Consider the following 7,531-nt stretch of genomic DNA (forward strand, 5'->3'; position numbering starts at 1 on the left):
CGGAGCACGTGGAGAGCGGTGACAGAGTTCGCCATGGCAACTGTAAACACAACAGGGGACCCGGATTCCCGCGCAGCACCAGCTCAGAGCGGGGAAATTCAATTCGCAATTTCTCCTCTGAGCAGGGTAACTGTGAGTATGGCTGCCCATACATAGAGGCATACAGCATAGAAATAGACTCTCCGGTCTAACCAGTCCGTGCCGAACATAATCCCAAACTCAACTAGTCCCAACTGCCTGTTCTTGACCTATATCCCTCCAACCCGTTCCTATTCATGTATAAGTGACTTTTAAACGTTGTAATTGTACCCACATCTGCCAATTCCTCAGGAAGTTCATTCCACGCGCCAACCACCGTCTGTGTAAATTAAGTTGCCCCTCGTCTTTTAAAATCTCTCTCCTCTCACCTTAAAACGGTGCCCCATAGTCTTGAAATCCTCCATCCGAGGGGAAAGACAACTAACATTAACTACTTTTATACTTCTCACAATTTTACAAAACTTCTATAAGGTTACTTCTTAACCTACTTTTTCTTCCAGTGAAGAAAAAATCCCAGCCTATCCAGCCTTTCTTTATAACTCAAATCTTCCATAGCCAGCAACATCTTGGTAAATCTCTTTTATAGACAATAGACAATAGGTGCAGAAGTAGGCCATTCTGCGCTTCGAGACTGCATTCATTATGATCATGGCTGATCATCCTCAACCAGTACCCTGTTCCTGCCTTATCTCCATAACCATTTTGAGTGCGAGCAGCGGCTGAGTTTAAACAAACCCGGAAGGCCTCAGCTAAGGTAAGACAGTTTGTTTGAAAATTACTTACCCGTAGTGGGCAGTGGTGGGTTTTTTTTCTCTTCACAGAAAGAGCGGGAGCAGCAGGGGGAAGTGACGACAACCAGAGGGGCAGCCAGGACCCGGAAGCTGGTGTAACTCAAGCTTACCTGGGTAGGTTTTTATTCCCTATAAAAGCGCGCAGGAAAGGAACCCTAGGCACTACAGAGGTAGTGTCTCCCACCCGCCCTCCTCCTCTAACCTAATAATAAGACCCGTTGTGGTAAGTAGTTAAGTGCTGCATTTTGCTTGTTCTATTTTTTTAGACCTAGTTTGTTTTTTTTAAAGGTTACTTTTAGAGGGATGGCAGCGAAGGCAGTGCAATGTTCCTCTTGCAACATGTTTGAGGTGAGGGATGCCATGGTCATCCCTGCTGATTACACTTGCAGGAAGTGCACCCATCTCCAGCTCCTCCAAGACCGTGTTAGGGAACTGGAGCTGGAGTTGGATGAACTTAGGATCATTCGGGAGGCAGAGGGGGTCATAGATCGGAGCTTTAGGGAAGTAGTAACTCCAAAGATTGCAGACAGATGGGTGACAGTGAGGGGGACTGGGAGGAAGCAGCCAGTGCAGGGACCCCCTGCGGCCATTTCCCTCAAGAACAAGTATACCGTTTTGGATACTTGTAGGGGGGAATGACTTACCAGGGGTAAGCAATGGGGTTCAGGCCTCTGGCACGGAGCCTGTCCCCGTTGCTCAGAAGGAAAGGGTGGAGAAGAGCAGAGCAATAGTTATTGGGGACTCGATAGTTCCCAAACCGCACAGATAGGCGGTTTTGTGGGGGCGAGAGAGACTCACGTTTGGTATGTTGCCTCGCAGGTGCAAGAGTACGTGATGTCTCTGATCATGTTTTCCGGGTCTTAAGGGGGAGGGGGAGCAGCCTGAAGTCGTGGTCCACATTGGCACCAATGACATAGGTAGGAGGAGGGCTGAGGATGTTAGGCAGGCTTTCAGGGAGCTAGGTTAGAAGCTCAGAGTTAGAACAAACAGAATTGTTGTTTCTGGTTTGTTACCCGTGCCACGTGATAGAGAGTCGAGGAATAGGGAGAGAGAACAGTTAAATGCGTGGCTACAGGGATGGTGCAGGAGGGAGGGATTCCAGTTTCTGGATAACTGGGGTTCTTTCTGGGGAAGGTGGGACCTCTAAAAACAGGATGGTCTACACCTGAACCTGAGGGACACCAGTATCCTTGGGGGGAGGTTTGCTAGTGCTCTTGGGGGGGGTTTAAACTAACTCTGCAGGGGCATGGGAACCTAGACTGTAGCTTTAGGGTGCAGGACCTGGAGTGTAGGGAGGTTAGGAACATGGCATCAATCTCAAAGGAGGGTGCCTGTACACAGAAAAGTGGCTTGAAGTGTGTATACTTCAATGCAAGAAGTATACGAAATAAGGTAGGTGAACTTGCAGCGTGGGTTGGTACCTGGGATTTCGATTTTGTGGCTATTATGGAGACATGGGTAGAACAGGGACAGGATTGGCTGTTGCAGCTTCCAGCGTTTAGATGTTTTAGTAGGGTCAGAGGTGGGGGTAAAAGAGGGGGAGGTGTGGCATTGCTTGTCAAAGATAGTATTACAGCGGTGGAAAGGACGATGGATGAAGACTCGCCATCTGAGGTAGTTTGGGCTGAGGTTAGGAATAGGAAAGCTGAGGTCACCCTGTTAGGAGTTTTCGACAGGCCTCCTAATAGTCCTAGAGACAGAGAAGAAAGGATTGCGAGAATGATTCTGGAGAAGAGTGAAAGTAATAGGGTGGTTGTTATGGGGTCTTTAACTTTCCTGATATTGACTGGGAAAGCTATAGCTCGAGTTCGTTAGATGGGTCAGTGTTTGTCCAATGTGTGCAGGAGGGTTTCCTGACACAATATGTAGACAGGCCAACAAGAGGTGAGGTCATACTGGATTTGGTTCTGGGTAACGAACCAGGCCAGGTATTAGAATTGGAGGTAGGTGAGCACTTTGGGAACAGTGACCACAATTCGGTGACTTTTACTCTCGTGATGGAGAGGGATAAGTGTGCATTGCAGGGCAAGAGTTATAGCTGGGGGCAGGGAAATTATGATGCGGTGAGGCACGACTTAGGATGCGTGCCTTGGAAAAGTAGGCTTCAAGGCAAGGGCGCAATCGATATGTGGAGCTTGTTCAAGGAGCAACTATTGAGTGTCCTTGATAAGTATGTACCTGTCAGGCAGGGAGGAAAGGGTCGTGTGAGGGAGCCGTGGTTTAATAAGGAATTGGAATCCCTTGTTAAAGGGAAGAGGGCGGCCTATGTAAAGATGAGGTGTGAAGGTTCAATTGGGGTGATTGAGAGTTATAAGGTAGACAGGAATGATCTGAAGAGAGAGCTAAGAGCAGCAAGGAGGGGACGTGAAAAGTTGGTAGGATTAGGGAAAACCCAAAGGCTTTCTATAGGTATGTCAGGAATAAAAGAATGACTAGGGTAGGAATAGGTCCAGTCAAGAATAGTAGTGGGAAGTTGTGTGTGGAGGCTGAAGAGATTGGGGAGACACTGAATGAATACTTTTTGTCAGTATTCACTCAGGAACAGGACATTGTTGCCGATGTGAATACTGAGTCACAATTCATTAGAATGGACGGCTTTGAGGTATGTAGGAAAGAGGTGTTGGAAATTCTGGAAAGGGTGAAAATAGATAAGTCCCATGGGCCTGATGGCATTTATCCTAGGATTTTCTGGGAAGCAAGGCAGGAGATTGCGGAGCCATTGGCCTTGAATTTTATGTCCTCATTGTCTACAGGAATAGTGCCAGAAGACTGGAGGATAGCAAATGTGGTTCCCTTGTTCAAGAAGGGGATTAGGGATAACCCTAGTAACTATAGGCCGGTGAGCCTCACTTCTGTTGTGGGCAAAGTCTTAGAGAGAATTGTAAGGGATAAGATTTATGAACATCTGGGTAGGAATAATGTGATCAAGGATAGTCAGCATGGTTTTGTGAAGGGCAGATCGTGCCTCACAAACCTTACTGAATTCTTTGAGAAGGTGACTAAGGAGGTGGACGAGGGTAAAGCGGTAGATGTGGTGTATATGGATTTTAGTAAGGCGTTTGATAAGGTTCCCCATGGTAGGCTACTGCAAAAAATATGGAGATATGGCATTGAAGGTGAGTTGGAGGTCTGGTTTAGGAATTGGCTGGCTGAAAGAAGACAGAGGGTAGTAGATGATGGTAAAGGTTCATCTTGGAGTGCAGTTACTAGCGGTATTCCGCAAGGATCTGTTTTGGGACTAGTGCTGTTTGTCATTTTTATAAATGACCTGGAGGAGGGGCTAGAAGGTTGGGTGAGCAAGTTTGCGGATGATACAAAAGTCGGTGGAGTTGTTGACAGTGAGGAAGGATGTGGCAGGTTACAGCGGGATATACATAAGCTGCAGAGCTGGGCAGAAAGGTGGCAAATGGAGTTCAATGTGGGTAAGTGTGAGGTGATTCACTTTGGTATGAGTAACAAAAAGATGGGGTACTGGGCTAATGGTCGGATACTTGGTAGTGTGGACGAGCAGAGGGATCTTGGTGTCTATGTACACAGATCTCTGAAAGTTGCCACCCAGGTAAATAGTGCGGTGAAGAAGGCATATGGCGTACTGGCTTTTATTGGTAGAGGAATTGAGTTCTGGAGTCCTGAGGTCATGTTGCAGTTGTATAAGACTCTGGTGCGGCCGCATCTGGAGAATTGTGTGCAGTTTTGGTCGCCATACAATAGGAAGGATGTGGAGGCACTGGAACGGGTGCAGAAGAGTTTTACCAGAATGTTGCATGGTATGGTAGGAAGATCCTATGAGGAAAGGCTGAGGCACCTGGGGCTGTTTTCATTGGAGAAAAGAAGGTTTAGGGGTGACTTGATAGAGGTGTACAAGATGATTAGGGGTTTAGATAGGGTTGACCATGAGAACCTTTTTCCACGTATGGAGTCAGCTATTACGAGGGGGCATAGCTTTATATTAAGGGGTGGTAGGTATAGGACAGATGTTCGTGGTAGATTCTTTACTCAGCGAGTCGTGAATTCATGGAATGCCCTGCCAGTAGCAGTGGTGGACTCTCCCTCTTTATAGGCATTTAAACGGGCATTGGATAGGCATATGGAGGATAGTGGGCTAGTGTAGGTTAGGTGGGCTTGGATCGGCACAACATCGAGGGCCAAAGGACCTGTACTGCGCTGTATTTTTCTGTGTTCTATGTTCTATAACCCTTGATTCCACTATCCTTGAGAACTCTATCCAACTCTTTCTTAAACGAATCCAGAGACTGGGCCTCCACTGCCTTCTGGGGCAGAGCATTCCACATACCCACCACTCTCTGGGTGAAGAAGTTTCTCCTCATCTCTGTCCTAAATGGCTTACCCCTTATTTTTAAGCTGTGTCCTCTGGTTCGGGACTCACCCATCAGCAGAAACATGTTTCCTGCCTCCAGTGTCCAATCCTTTAATATTCTTATACGTCTCAATCAGATCCCCTCTCAGTCTTCTAAACTCAAGGGTATACAAGCCCAGTTGCTCCAATCGTTCAACATAAGATAGTCCCGCCATTCCAGGAATTGACCTCGTGAACCTACGCTGCACTCCCTCAATAGCCAGAATGTCTTTCCTCAAATTTGGAGACCAGAACTGCATACAATATTCCAGGTGCGGTCTCACCAGGGCCCTGTACAGCTGCAGAAGAACCTCTTTGCTTCTATACTCAATCCCCCTGGTTATGAAGGCCAGCATACTATTAGCTTTCTTCACTACCTGCTGTACCTACCTGCATGCTTGCCTTCATTGACTGGTGTACAAGAACACCCAGATCTCTTTGTACTGCCCATAATTTGACTTCATTTAGGTAGTAATCTGCCTTCCTGTTCTTGCCACCAAAGTGGATAACCATACATTTATCCACATTAAACTGCATCTGCCATGCATCTCTCTACTCACCTAACCTGTCCAGGTCACCCTGTAATCTCCTAACATCCTCCTCACCTTTCACCCTGCCACCCAGCTTTGTATCATCAGCAAATTTGCTAATGTTACTATTAATACCATCTTCTATATCATTAATATATGTTGTAAAAAGCTGCGGTCCCAACACTGATCCCTGCGGTACCCCACTGGTCATTCCGAAAGGGAGCCATTTATCACTACTCTTTGTTTCCTGTCAGCCAACCAATTTTCAATCCAAGTCAGTACTTTGCCCCCAATACCATGCGCCCTAATTTTGCTCACTAACCTCCTATGTGGGACTTCATCAAAGGCTTTCTGAAAGTCCAGGTACACTACATCCACTGGATCTCCCTTGTCCATCTTCAGAGTTACACCCTCAAAAAATTCCAGAAGATTACTCAAGTATGATTTCCCTTTCATAAATCCATGCTGACTCTGACCTATCCTGTTACTGCTATCCAGATGTGTCATAATTTCATCCTTTATAATTGACTCCAGCATCTTTCCAGCACTGAGGTCAGACTACCTGGTCTATAATTTCCTGCATTCTCTCTCACTCCTTTCTTAAAAGGTGGCACAACGTTAGCCTCCCTCGAATCCACAGGAACTGATCCTGAATCTATTAAACTCTGGAAAATAATCACCAACGCATCCACAATTTCTAGAGCCACCTCCTTCAATACCCTGGGATGTAGACCATCAGGCCCCAGGGACTTATCAGCCTTCAGACCTAACAGTTTCTCCAACACCAATTCCTGGCAAATATAAATTCCCTTCAGTTCAGGTCCTTCAGCCACTGTTACCTCTGGGAGATTGCTTCTATCTTTTGAACCCTCTCCAGCATAATAATACCTTTCCTATAAATGAACAACAAGAACTGGACACAGTATTCCAGAAGAGGTCTCACCAATGTCTTGTACAACCTCAACATGACTTCCTAAGACTTAGGTGTTCTGAGATTGGCTTCTACATTGGATATACAGAATCATTCCTTTGGATCCAATATATTTGTACCCTTCAATAAAAACAAAATACTGGAGATAGTGGAAATCTGAAACAAACATAGAGAATGCTAGAACAACTCAGCAGGTCTGTGTGGATAGAGAAACAGTTAATGTTTCAAGACCAAAATGACTCTTCCAGAATTATCCATTCCATCCCATTTCTGTACTCCATACCGGTTTCCCCCTCACTTCATGCATTCCTACTTATCACAGAATCACCAAATCATTATCATGCATTGGAGGCATTTCAGAGGAGGTTGACAATTAATTCCAGAGATCAGGGGGTTGTCTTATGAAAAGAGATTAAGCAATTTACGCCTGTACTCTCTGGAGTTTAGAAGAATGAGAGGAGAGTTAATTGAAGTACATAATAGTAGGCAGGATGTTCCTGATGGTTGGGGTTATCCAAAACCAGGGGTCATTGTTTATGGATACAGATAAACCTTTTAGGACTGTAGTGAGAAGAAATGTCTTCACCCAGAGAGTGGTGAGCTTGTGGAATTCACTACCACAGAAAGTAGTTGAGGCCAAAACATTGTGTTTTCAAAAAGGAGATAGACATAGCTCTTGTAGCTAACGGGATCAATGTGTATGGGGCTCGAATGGAATTAGGGTATTAGAGCTCAATGATCAGCTATGATCATATTAAATGACAGAATAGGCTTGAGGGGTCAAATAGCCTGCACATGCTTCTAACTTCTATGTTTCTATGTCAATCTGAAAAGGATTGACAAAACAGATATAGAGACGACGTTTCCTCATTTGGGGCAATTT

The sequence above is a fragment of the Chiloscyllium punctatum genome, chromosome 1, assembly GCF_047496795.1.
Source record: "Chiloscyllium punctatum isolate Juve2018m chromosome 1, sChiPun1.3, whole genome shotgun sequence".
In the NCBI taxonomy this organism is placed as follows: domain Eukaryota; kingdom Metazoa; phylum Chordata; class Chondrichthyes; order Orectolobiformes; family Hemiscylliidae; genus Chiloscyllium; species Chiloscyllium punctatum.